We start from the raw sequence: 13,948 nt of genomic DNA, 5'->3' as shown, positions 1-13,948 counted from the left end.
AATTATTAGTCTACATAATTACTAAGTGACGCAAGCCAATTATGACGCATAAGCAGTACCAGTCAATTTGAAAAAAAAATTTACTAACTAACATGCCTTAAGTTCATTAAAAACATCCGACCCTGCCCAGGTTCGAAACCCCTTTGTTGCGGTTCTCTTTCACTATCTCTACGCTATAGATCCATAATACCTTGAAGCTAAAAGGCTATTTGTAATATAATAGTCTGTGTTAATATCCTTCGCATTGGCTGCACTTAATAGCTGGTTATTGATCAAAATGAGCACATTTGGTCGCAACAATATTTTCAACGCGACAATTTTAACTTCGGTTGGAAAAAACGAGTTTATACTATAACACCAGCTTTGCTTGTGTAAACAAAAGAAATGAACTGAACTTAAAAAGAAATCAAATTCAAACAGAGTAAATTTGAGCCGAAACAATTTCAAGACTTTTCCTGAAAAAATAAAAAAATATATCACGACCAAATAAGAGTCTGAACTACGTTTATTGCTAGTTTGCCGTTTGCTAGTTTGCCGTTTATTTTCGTGAATGGTTATTGCTAGACTCTTGCACCTTCATTGTTGGATTGAATGTTTTCTCAATAACTTTTGCCCCCTAAAACATGACGCAATTTAACTTTCCAAATCATGCAGTTTAGACAAAAATCGAAGTTTCGATTGCGAATAAAACCTGAAAAATCAAATGAATTTGACATTAAGTAACTATGTAACCGCTCATAGCGTCTACTTTTGAGCTGGATAGATCATCAAAAAAAATTCATTCTTTCAACCGCCAAAAAAATAAAGATTAGTTCAAACCAAGTTTTTGAAAAGCAAACGAGTCCAAGTTTTCAACGTCGAACTTTTTTTCATTCAACTTCCTGAACGCAATATAAATTTTATTTTTGCATCTCCTCGCATTGATATTTGCAGATCCGGTTTTCTTCTTCTCTTGTTTCGGTTGCGTATAACTAGAATCACGAGGGGAACCTTGACCTTTTTTCAACTCTTCTTTTCCCTGCCCGCGAGACGAGATGGCTGACGGCTGACGGCTTCTTAAGTCCAACAACCCCTCAGCCCCAAACTCCACACATCTTTTCGAAAGATGATCTAAAACAAACACTATTCTCCTGCGGTTACTCTTGTTTTCTTCTAAGTTCATCTAAAATAATGCAATAGAGCCAGGTTTAAGTCGTTTAAAAGCACAAAAAAACTAGGCCGCCATTTACGACTGACTGCCAACAGATTACACTCACATAAACTTGAAGAATCATTCCATTTCTTATTAAACATCAACTTATAGATTATTTTTCTGCAAAAAGGTCAACCACTGAGTTTCTTCAGATAAATTAGATTTTAACGCAGGAAAGGACCTTCAAATTTCGACAGCATACAGCGGCTTTTTTCATCTTTTCGAAAAAACAAAACTTACAATATCAATCAGACTATTTTGAAATTCTTTAAATTATTGAAAAGAAAATTGAAAGTAACTTACAACGAAAACTAAAAATGATACATTAAAACCATGTTTGCAACCCCTGAGATTACCCTGACAGCACAAAACGGAGATAAGAATTTCCGAAAAACGAGCAGAAATAATTGGAAGGCCAGATTTGCCAACCCACTATCTACCCTGACAGCAACCCTCCAAATCTAAGGTTTTTGAAAAAAATGAAAAAACAACAAAAAACGCCATCTTTTCGAAAAACCAAAACTTACAATATCAATCAGACTTTTTTGAAATTCTTTAAATTATTGAAAAAAAAAAGAAAATTAAAATTAACTTATAACGAAAACTAATAATGATAAATTAAAACCAAGTTTGCAACCCCTGAGATTACCCTGACAGCACAAAACGGAGATGAAAAATTTCCAAAAAACGAGCAGAAATACTTGGAAGGCCAGATTTGCCAGCCCAGTATCTACCCTGACAGCAACCCTCCAAGTCTAAGGTTTTTGAGACAAATGAAACAACAAAAAACGCCATCTTTTCGAAAAACCAAAACTTACAATATCAATCAGACTTTTTTGAAATTCTTTAAATTATTGAAAAAAAAAGAAAATTAAAATTAACTTATAACGAAAACTAATAATGATAAATTAAAACCAAGTTTGCAACCCCTCAGATTACCCTGACAGCACAAAACGGAGATGAAAAATTTCCAAAAAACGAGCAGAAATACTTGGAAGGCCAGATTTGCCACCCCAGTATCTACCCTGACAGCAACCCTCCAAGTCTAAGGTTTTTGAAAAAAAAAAGAAAAAAGCCATATTTTGGAAATCAGAAAGTTTCGAGCAGAAAAAAATTCAGGCCAGGCTTGCAACCCTTCGATTTCCGTGTTTTTATTTTTTACTTTTTTTTAAATCCGTTTCATTTGAAAACTTTATAAAAAATCATTGAAAACGCCATATCTCGGAAACCACAAAGATTTCAGTAGTTAAATTAGGATAGCAGATTTGCAACCTTTGAATGTACCCGACAACCGCCATTCAAATTTTGCTTTTTTTTCAAACCAACGTTATTCGTACAAAGCTGAATAAAAAATCAGGAAAAGAGGCAAGTGATGAAACCACAAAAATTCGAGCAAAAAAAATTTGGAGTCAAGATTTGCATCTCCTGTATCTACTATGACAGCAACCCACTTTTAGAAACAGATGTTCATAGTTCGTAAGTGTTTTCTTTAAATTTAAAATTATTTAATCAAAAACTGAAAAATCATAAAAAACGCTGTTTCGGAAAACAAAAGGATTCGAGCAGTAAAATTTAGAGGCCAAATTTGCAACCCCATAACAAAAATTCATAAAAACGCCACTTTTCGGAAACCACAAAAACTTGGGCAGTTATGTTTGATGTCCAGTTTGCCAACACTGTATCTAGCCTGACAGCACCTCGCGTTAGGGAAGATAACCTCAGCTCATTGTTTTTTATCAAACTTTGCACTGAGCAGAATAAAATATTGCGTTCAGTTGAACACTGCATCCACAGAGCATTCTGACTGCCATTTTTTATATTGAAAGTTTGCAAACATTCAGTCAGGTCAAACAGTCCAAGTTGATTGATTGGGCAACAAATAAAGACGTGTTAATCCAGACAAAATAAGTTTTTCGAAGCCGATAAATGCAGTAACGAGTGTTGAACTGTTAAACATGACAATCAGAAAAGACATAGATAACTATGGAAACTCCAATGCAACTGGTCGTCATTGATCGGTTTAGATTAGAAGATTAGAAAGAGTTAACAAATTCTTCAGCTCATTATATTGACATGGCTACAAAAAAAAACAATCCTTATTATTCACGCAATCGAGGGTAGTGTAATAAGTTGAGCCAACTTTCGTTTTATTCAAAGTTCTCAAAAAAAGTGCTCAATTTGTCAGCAAGAGCATATGATAATTTTCTAATTAAGCCCTGTAGTTGACTTGGGTTCGATTGCACCAAGTACTGCGGAATAAATTATTTTGCACGTTCAATGTCATGGTGTCACCTCTGCCTGATTAAATGTAAAACGGTCCAGTTTAATATTTGAAGAGTATCTCGAACAGCCTGATGTTCGGAAATCAAAATATGATGAAAGATGTCCGAAGTTGTCTTTTGTTGCCAGTTCATACTAAATTAGTTTTAAAAAACTGGTCAAAATAATTGCCTTTGGAGATGATCAAGTAGCTGGATATCGGTGGTTGATTTGAACAACATGACGTGGGATGAGTTTAAATTATAAAAGCGTGACCAGCGGCATTGTTGGAAGAAAAAACTATGCTTAATATAGATAATACCCAAGCCCTTGTGTCTTTCTGCCGTTTCTAGTTCTCGATGTTTCTCAAACATCAAAATGTACGATTTCTATTTGAATAAGGTGAGCGTTAGGTTTTACTCCAACTATAGGACTTTTTCATCTATAGGACTTTTCAAATTCGTTTTTGCAACGTTTTATAGATTCACCAGTAAGGCCAATTGATGAGTTTCACCATAAAGATAAAGCATACAGCGGTTGTTTTGAAGAAAATCTTTAAATTACTGAGAATTAGGGCAAAAAATTAAAATTCAAATAGTCATTTATCGGAAACTAATAAAGAAAACAACAGAGAGAGCCAATTTCGCAATCCCTCGGAGTACCCTGACAGCACTATAAAGTGGGGTTGGAAATTTTCCAAAAATTGATAAGATCAAAAAGTAACGCCTTATCTCGAAAAGAAAAAGTATTCGAGCAGTAATACTTGGAAGGCCAGACTTGCTATCCAGTATCTACCCTGAAAGCAACCCTTTATAAGGAACCTAGATTCATGTTTTGATGGTATTTTTTGAATCAAAGTTTTACAAAAAAAAAAAGAAAAAAACGCCATATTGCAAAAGGCAAAGTTTTCAAGCAAAAACAAATTTAGGCCAGATTTGCAACCCTCAAACTTCGTGTTTTTTTTAAAATATGTTGTCTTTAAATCAACGTTATTCGTACAAAGCTGAATAAAAAATCAGGAAAAGAGGCAAGTGATGAAACCACAAAAATTCGAGCAAAAAAAATTTGGAGTCAAGATTTGCATCTCCTGTATCTACTATGACAGCAACCCACTTTTAGAAACAGATGTTCATAGTTCGTAAGTGTTTTCTTTAAATTTAAAATTATTTAATCAAAAACTGAAAAATCATAAAAAACGCTGTTTCGGAAAACAAAAGGATTCGAGCAGTAAAATTTAGAGGCCAAATTTGCAACCCCATAACAAAAATTCATAAAAACGCCACTTTTCGGAAACCACAAAAACTTGGGCAGTTATGTTTGATGTCCAGTTTGCCAACACTGTATCTAGCCTGACAGCACCTCGCGTTAGGGAAGATAACCTCAGCTCATTGTTTTTTATCAAACTTTGCACTGAGCAGAATAAAATATTGCGTTCAGTTGAACACTGCATCCACAGAGCATTCTGACTGCCATTTTTTATATTGAAAGTTTGCAAACATTCAGTCAGGTCAAACAGTCCAAGTTGATTGATTGGGCAACAAATAAAGACGTGTTAATCCAGACAAAATAAGTTTTTCGAAGCCGATAAATGCAGTAACGAGTGTTGAACTGTTAAACATGACAATCAGAAAAGACATAGATAACTATGGAAACTCCAATGCAACTGGTCGTCATTGATCGGTTTAAGATTAGAAAGAGTTAACAAATTCTTCAGCTCATTATATTGACATGGCTACAAAAAAAAACAATCCTTATTATTCACGCAATCGAGGGTAGTGTAATAAGTTGAGCCAACTTTCGTTTTATTCAAAGTTCTCAAAAAAAGTGCTCAATTTGTCAGCAAGAGCATATGATAATTTTCTAATTAAGCCCTGTAGTTGACTTGGGTTCGATTGCACCAAGTACTGCGGAATAAATTATTTTGCACGTTCAATGTCATGGTGTCACCTCTGCCTGATTAAATGTAAAACGGTCCAGTTTAATATTTGAAGAGTATCTCGAACAGCCTGATGTTCGGAAATCAAAATATGATGAAAGATGTCCGAAGTTGTCTTTTGTTGCCAGTTCATACTAAATTAGTTTTAAAAAACTGGTCAAAATAATTGCCTTTGGAGATGATCAAGTAGCTGGATATCGGTGGTTGATTTGAACAACATGACGTGGGATGAGTTTAAATTATAAAAGCGTGACCAGCGGCATTGTTGGAAGAAAAAACTATGCTTAATATAGATAATACCCAAGCCCTTGTGTCTTTCTGCCGTTTCTAGTTCTCGATGTTTCTCAAACATCAAAATGTACGATTTCTATTTGAATAAGGTGAGCGTTAGGTTTTACTCCAACTATAGGACTTTTTCATCTATAGGACTTTTCAAATTCGTTTTTGCAACGTTTTATAGATTCACCAGTAAGGCCAATTGATGAGTTTCACCATAAAGATAAAGCATACAGCGGTTGTTTTGAAGAAAATCTTTAAATTACTGAGAATTAGGGCAAAAAATTAAAATTCAAATAGTCATTTATCGGAAACTAATAAAGAAAACAACAGAGAGAGCCAATTTCGCAATCCCTCGGAGTACCCTGACAGCACTATAAAGTGGGGTTGGAAATTTTCCAAAAATTGATAAGATCAAAAAGTAACGCCTTATCTCGAAAAGAAAAAGTATTCGAGCAGTAATACTTGGAAGGCCAGACTTGCTATCCAGTATCTACCCTGAAAGCAACCCTTTATAAGGAACCTAGATTCATGTTTTGATGGTATTTTTTGAATCAAAGTTTTACAAAAAAAAAAGAAAAAAACGCCATATTGCAAAAGGCAAAGTTTTCAAGCAAAAACAAATTTAGGCCAGATTTGCAACCCTCAAACTTCGTGTTTTTTTTAAAATATGTTGTCTTTAAATCAACGTTATTCGTACAAAATTGAATAAAAAATCAGGAAAAGAGGCAAGTGATGAAACCACAAAAATTCGAGCAAAAAAAATTTGGAGTCAAGATTTGCATCTCCTGTATCTACTATGACAGCACCCCACTTTTAGAAACAGAAGTTCATAAATCGTAAGTATTTTTCTTTAATATTAAAACTATTTGATCAAAAAATGCTGTTTCTGAAACCAAAAGGATTCGAGCAGTAAAATTTGGAGGCCAGATTTGCAACCCCAAAACAAAAATTCATGAAAACGCCATTTTTCGGAAACCACAAAAACTTGGAGAGTTATTTTTGATGGCCAGTTTGCCAACACTGTATCTAGCCTGACAGCACCTCGCGTTAGGGAAGATAATCTCAGCTCAGTGTTTTTTATCAAACTTTGCACTAAGCAGAATAAAATATTGTGTTCAGTTGAACACTGCATCCACAGCGTATTCTGACTGCCGTTTTTTATAATAGAAATTTTGCAAACATTCAGTCAGGTGAAACAGCCCAAGTTGATTGATTTGGCAACAAATAAAGACGTGTTAATTCAGACCAAATATTTTTTTCGAAGCCGATAAATTGCAATAACGAGTGTTGAACTATTAAACATGACATTCAGAAAAGACATAGATAACTATGAAAACTCCAATGCAACTGGTCGCATCGGGCAAGGGCATACAATACCTGCATCCGCTCAACCATCTTGTATGGAGCTGCAACGTGGGCACTCACACATAAAAAACAGTTATTACAGAGTGTGACCGCCGGATGCTCAGAATGATCTGCAATGTGTCGCTGTCAGACCGAATGCCAAGCTCAGAAACCCTCAGAAGATGTGGTCTAGAGGATATTCTAATGGTGACAAGGAAGCGAAGATTGACCTGGTTTGGCAACATCCACAGAAGACAAGATCAAGATAATCCGCTAAGGCAAATAATGCACACAGAGGCACCAGGTCGCAGACCAAGAGGAAGACCCAAGAAAACCTGGAAAGTGCCTCATGCAAGATATGGCAGCCGCTGGTTTACACGAGACTGCAGCTGAAGACCGAGCTGAATGGAGAGCTGTCATAAACCGTCTAACCTCTTCAGAAGAAGGGACAAAAAGACGCTAAAAGGAAAAGTACAAGTAAAGAAAGTATTTTGCAACTGCAAAATGAGGTCGAGTGTTATACGCCAATTTGACAATTGACAACCATCTTAGAAGACTTCAATTTTTCATATGCAATCAGGAAAACTCCGAGAAAGAAATTGAAAACCTGAACTCAGCAAACATAAAATTGGAAAAATGAACAACTGAAATACCAAACACGTGCAACCAACTAATTTATAATCAAATCAACGTTTAAAGCAAGAAAAAGATCAAATACACCGTGTTAACTAGAAACGATTATACGTTCGTTTCTATATAGTGACTGAAATAATGGCTATCGCCTAATTTCTCTAGCTTATTTATGTGATTTGAGGTGAAATTTTCAGCTGAGAGATGTGGAACATAAACCTGAGCTTTGAAACAAATTTATCTATTATTTGGTTTGAACGGTAATCAAATGCCTAATAGCCTCAGCTTCAAAAATTACCATTGCTTGCCTCTTCGAATTGCCCTTCTTCTGTTTCCTTCTGAGTATCATATTGGTCGAAATTGAAGACACTGTTGCTGTTTCTTTTACTCTGTTTTGTCCCAATTTGTGGCGAAAAAGCGCACTCAGAATCGTATTCGCTACAACCCACGAGACCTCGATCACGTAGAAAGTTTTCCGAGCTGTCTGTGAAAGATTCCTCACTTATTTCAGGAGTAGTGTCATCGGACTTCACAACGAGATAATCGTCAGCGGGACCTTTCAGAAAAGTATGGAAATTTTGCGTAATTGAATTATTTATATTTGTTTGATGCTTCTTGACAGATGTCGAATGACAAATCCTGCGCGTCTTTTTGTTCGTTCCCCAATCGGCAAAACCGCTCCGAATTAATCGTAAGCTCTTTACATCTTGGATGATGCTCGATCTGTCTACAATCTGATCACCCTTGATTGGACTGAAAAGTCGTTTTTTTCGCTTTCTCAGATCACAAGTATTCGACCTTATATCATTGCAAATTCCAGTAGAACTCGGGTTGTTTCTTCCCAGTGTAATAATCATAGACCCGGGGGAAACCGAAATATTGAAGTTTTGAAGAGAAAAAGCAGAGCTCAAAACTTTCTCAATTGCCGGCGTTTTCGGTTTTGAGAATTTTGAGTCTATCTGATAAGTTTCTTTTGCCCGAATACCAGAATTACCAATTTGCTTGAAACTGTCCTTTTCTCTGCAATCTGTTTGCCCTATATTGCAAGTGCTTTTGTCACCTTTACTCAAACAATCCAGTCCTTCTTGAGGAATCGGCTCGGAAGAACAGTTTTCTTTGTTTTCTGCTTGATCCGTGTTTTCAACTGATCCTTCATGATTGAGGAGACTTCTCTCGAATGCAAACTCTTGGTCAAAAAAAACACAGAGGAAAAAATGTCCGGTATTGTTTATTTCCTTCAAAAGGCTATCAATTAGGAGAAAGTACTTCTCATTGGATACGAAATCCTTATGACTTTCAGACTCAAGATGGTTAGCCAGGTTGTTAAGTGAAACTGAGCAACACTCACAAAAAGTAATGATTCGTTTGATAAGCTCTCTATCTTTCTGTATGTAAGTACCCGGCAATCCCTTGCCAGGTTCTCTATTTAACTTTTGTCGTTCTAGGTGCTCCTCGCGGGAACAGATAAACGGACAATATCCTCGGGGTGTATTGAGATCAATTCTGGGCCATGATTCCGTTTCATACACAATGGGTTGATATTTCAAATTAGGCTCTTCTAACTTGAAATAGGTTTTACGTAGCTTCCGCTCAATCAGATGCTTTCCGGATGGTTTAATTTCAGCGTAACTTGTATTGACAGACATCCACCGAAAACAGTTCTTTGAACATCATCAGTAGGTCAAAAAAAATTAAAACAATATGGGTGACCTTGAGCAACTCAAATGATCAAAAGATGAATGTTATAGATTAATTAGATTTTCGTTAAGATCGATTACGTTTTTTAAGGCAATCAGAAGGTCAAAAGTATCATAGTAACCAAGGTTACAGTCAGGAGTCCCTTCATCACATATTCCAGTCAAAATCTTTGGAATTTTCAAGATATGGTAATCAAGTATTTAAGAACTAAAATAAGCTTCGCGCTCCTGAGGAGCTCTATACTTTGTATAAGGGGGTGCAGATCGCTACGCAAAGTTCAATTTATCGACAACTCCATAAGCGCTATTGTAGAGGAAGGACGGCTAAGATAAATTAACATTATGACGATGCATTTAATGCTGATTTATGACTTCATTGCTGATATATATGCATTTTGATACCGCTGGTATGGCCCTATCCAGCTTGTGCACTTGCCGTAACTAAACGGAAGGGCCCCTTTTGTAATTTAGTTTTTTGGTAATGATAATTATAAAAGGGAGATGATTAGTGTTGATGTTTTTTTCTCTTCTCCTCTTTTTAAAAGGATAATCAGAAGGTCAAAAGTGTCATAGTAACCGAGGTTACAGTCAGGAGTCCCTTCATTACGTATTTTAGTCAAAATCCTTGGAATTTTCTAGATATGGAAGTGATAATGATAAAAGGAGATGACAAGTGTTGAAGTCCTTTTCAATTAAAATCGATACGGGTTACGTTTCTTCAATTAGAACACGCAACTCGACACGAGAAAATATAATAAACAAGTGTTACAACTAAAAAATTTCGTCAGTTATTTTGTCATTTTTTGTTCCGAGTACGCAAGCAGCGTTCGCAGTCTGTATTGCCAGGGAGACCGTTTAAAAAAAAGCTGCCTGCTCTGTGTTCCTCAGTGTATATGCTTAGGTTCTTACAAAGCTTGCTCAAAAAAATTTCTGCGCTGGGGCCGGCCGCGCCCTGAACAGGGAATTCAAGTACTTGACTTTTGTTGGAATTGAGAATTGACAGGAATTGGGAATTGGGGTCAATTCCAGTTTCGGGAATGGGAATTGAATTTTTGGCTGGAATTGACATGGAATTGACGTCAAAAATTGTCAAATAAAACTGATATCTTGAAAAATGGCTCGGTCTTAATCTTAATAAACGTAAAAATGCTTGAAAACAAACTTAAATTACATGATCAATCGTACTATTTCAATATGCTTGGTATCTGAAATCCAACTTGAGTTTGCAGAGTTTGCAACCTAGGTGATATTGTGGCAACGGAAAGTAGCCAGGAATTGGAATTGAATTTTAGTCTCTCCAGGAATTGGAATTGAATTACAAGGAATTGGAATTGACCCCCCGGAAATAGAACCGGAATTGAACTCCCTGGCCCTGAATCTCAAAAGTTATCCATCATCTACAAGATCTTTGATTTTGTCATTTTTTCGCTCCTCCGCTTCAGCGGCAGCCGTACCAGGGTTACAAACAGACCCGGCATTAATCCTACAAGGAGCTAAGGAGTCTACTACCGTAACATCCTACAAGAACTGCTTACCAACAGCCTCTTATAATAGTCCGTCTCTATGTTTAAAATAAAATTGTTTTGAGAATGCGTTAAAATTGTAAATTCAAAAAAAAAAACAGTTTTCGCCTTTTTTTGTGCAATTTCAGGTTTTAAAAATTCTAAACCATCTGTACAAAATGATCAAAGATCATAAAAAGTGTCAAACACATCATTATTTCAAATTTTAAAAATTCAACTAATCAAAATTTTACAAATGTTACTGAAACTATGCAACAACTATTATGTAACAATTTTAAACATTTTGTCACAAGTTTTTTGAGAGTTTTCACCTTTTTTAATCTTACAGTTTCGTTTTGTCACTAATTTTTATGCTAACATGTGAATTATTTCAAAATTTTTTGTTTTAGCCAGAATTTTTGATTCTGGAACTATAGCCTTAGTGTCAGCTCCCTATTTCTGAACTCGTGTTAATTGTCGGTCTCTTTTTCCTAATGTGCAGCGCCTCTAATGTAAGTAACTTGATGCTGCTGGACGCCTGCTCGATTAATTTCCATTTAAACTCAGACTTACCACTCTCACTATCACACTGCCTTATATGCTGTCCAACTGGGGTATCGTTTTTTCGCTGTTCCTCAATCGTTGTGGTCAGATGTCGGATCGTCTGACCATTATAGATGGATTTGCAACCACAACATTCAAGTCTGCACACCATTTCTGATTTCAGTTCACTGGAAAAGGAGGATTTTAGAGAGGGCATACAAGTTTTCATTTTCCTCGTCGTGAATACTATCAGCGCATTGGTGGTATGGCGCACTTTTTTTGCTGATGTCCGACTGTGATTCCCCCTATATTGGACATCAAGATGGGTGGTGAATCTTTGCTATAATCACAGGGCTTCTTTTTCTCAGCCATGTTCTTTTTGTTTTTGCCCTCCCTGATGATCTTTTCAAGGGCATTGGATGCAACCCGCGACGACCAATTTTCCGGATATTGGTTATCCAACCACTGCTCACGGTTGATTTTCATACTTTATCATATTCTTCCCATGTTGATGTACTGCGGAAAACCCGGTGAACAGTTCCTTCAACCACACTTCTCTTGTTTCGAAGGGGCGCAGCCTGTAAAATTTAGTATGGTACGTGTATCTGTTGGTTTTTGATACCACCCACAGTTAATTTTCCTGCTTTTATCAATACTAATTTGTACACCCAAAAATGCCAATTTTCCGTTTGTGTTTGGTGTCTCTATTGTGAACTGTAAATTTGGATGTTTGCAGCACGTAGCACTTTTTCAGGATCACCCTTCACTGTTCTTACTATATCGTCAACGTAACGGAGGAATAACTTAGCTTGATGCACCGACATATTTTTCTCTCTTATTGCGATGCATTTTCTGCAGAATCAGACGGTTTCACTTATATTTCGATACTCATCATCTGATATATCACCGCATTTTACGTGATACCAGTTCAAACAGCATTCATATTCTACACCTTTTGACCTGTACGTGACTTTCTTATTGCACTCGGGACATATTCCGTTAAGATCTTTCTCGGCAAAAACATTTCGGGAAAACCCCTCGATAGTGCAGTTTCGTACTGCTTCAGCCAAAAATTTGACAAAATAACGGCAAGAGATGCCCCCATTGCCAAACCATCTTTCTGAACGTACCATGTTTTCTTGCACTTGAAATGGACTTGACTGACTGCCATGTTCAACAGTCTCTTCATGGTTTTCCTAGCAATTGATGGTGGTTCTTCTTGCTCATACAGTTTTTTCAGAGCTATGTCTATTGCTCCTTTCAGTGGACTATTGGTATACAAACTCTTCACATCTAGACATATAAAATTTTCATTGGGCTCAAGATTAGTGCTCTCCAAGACTTCTCTCGCATTTAATGAGTTGGTTTCGATGTTTGCGCCCTCAATTTTATCGAAAACTTTTGCAAACCTTGTTTCATTTATAATAAGAGCTACCAGGCAAGTAGAGGACCGGTCTTAATTGAGTAACCACTTTATGCACTTTCGCAAACCCATAAAGCCTGGCAGGCTGCCCCCAGTAGACCTCATCTTTGAGTAGAGATTCTCACTTATTTCGTCTTTTTTCTTCATAGCGAAAAAATCCTTATTGATGCTTTTTTTTATCTTCAAAACAATCGCATCCTTTGTTTCTTTACTTTTGCTGAATTGATTTGAATCTAATGTATCCGACAACTTGTTCTCGTAGGTGTCCTTTCTCATTACACAAAAACCCACGCCTTTGTCATACGGTACCGCAACTAATCCATTACTCTTCAGATACTTTTGGGCCTTCTCAACGCCTTTGTCAGATGGTATTTGTTTCGCCCTTTTAGTATAGGCTTTTGACACAGCTTCGATCTCACAAAGGGCATCCCCGGGGACTTTACGATTAATAAAAGCCTCCCCGGGGACTTTAATGTCGATGACCTTTGTTTTACCCGCATTATTTTTGATTTCATTTAAGAAGTTAAAAGTCATAAGTCAATATTATTTCACTCGTTTCTCGAATATAGCAGTTACAGTTTCGTTTAGAGTCTTTTGGTTCTACACAACCATGTCTGAAAATTGACCAATCACAGATGAGTATTTCAACACTCCCCCTCAAAAGGCATTTCCAAAGAGTAGCTTGCATATCTGCGCCAAAGGAACACGTGGAAGTCCTTTTGTCAGGACATCCGCAACCAGAACTGTAGTAGGAAGATATTTTAATGTCATCTTACCAGAGCGAACTTGTTCTCGAACAAAGTGTAATTCAATGTCGATATGTTTGGCTCTCGATCTTGAAGCTGTTTCATGAGCTACACAGATTGCTCCTTGATTGTCACTAAAAAATAGTGAGAGTAGTTTTATAGTTAACACTCTCAAATACATGTTTCACGAACAAAACTTCCTGAGCCAAGTCAGATAGAGCCATATATTCCGGTTCACTTGTAGATAATGATACCGAACCTTGCCAAAATACCGCCAAAATACCGGTAAGTCTGACTCAATTAATTTAATAACCATGCCAGATACAGATTTACTGGTCTTTACATTGCGTGCCCTTCAAATAACGTAATATTCTTTTTGCTGCAATAAAAGTTTGCA

At 36.5% G+C, this 13,948-nt stretch overlaps 1 long non-coding RNA gene across 1 annotated transcript; it reads right to left on the bottom strand.

The window, feature by feature from the left end:
- Positions 1–522: 522 nt before the first annotated feature.
- LOC134853854 (uncharacterized) lies at positions 523–10,914 on the bottom strand. Its single transcript, XR_010164375.1, has 2 exons — positions 7,939–10,914; positions 523–1,110 (listed from the first exon to the last, which is right to left on the bottom strand). It is a non-coding gene; the product is annotated as an uncharacterized LOC134853854 (long non-coding RNA).
- Positions 10,915–13,948: the final 3,034 nt, after the last annotated feature.

Source organism: Symsagittifera roscoffensis, chromosome 9 (genome assembly GCF_963678635.1).
Source record: "Symsagittifera roscoffensis chromosome 9, txSymRosc1.1, whole genome shotgun sequence".
Classification (NCBI taxonomy): Eukaryota; Metazoa; Xenacoelomorpha; order Acoela; family Convolutidae; genus Symsagittifera; species Symsagittifera roscoffensis.
The sequence above is the reverse complement of the archived record's forward strand: the minus strand, read 5'-3'. Positions and strand labels throughout refer to the sequence as shown.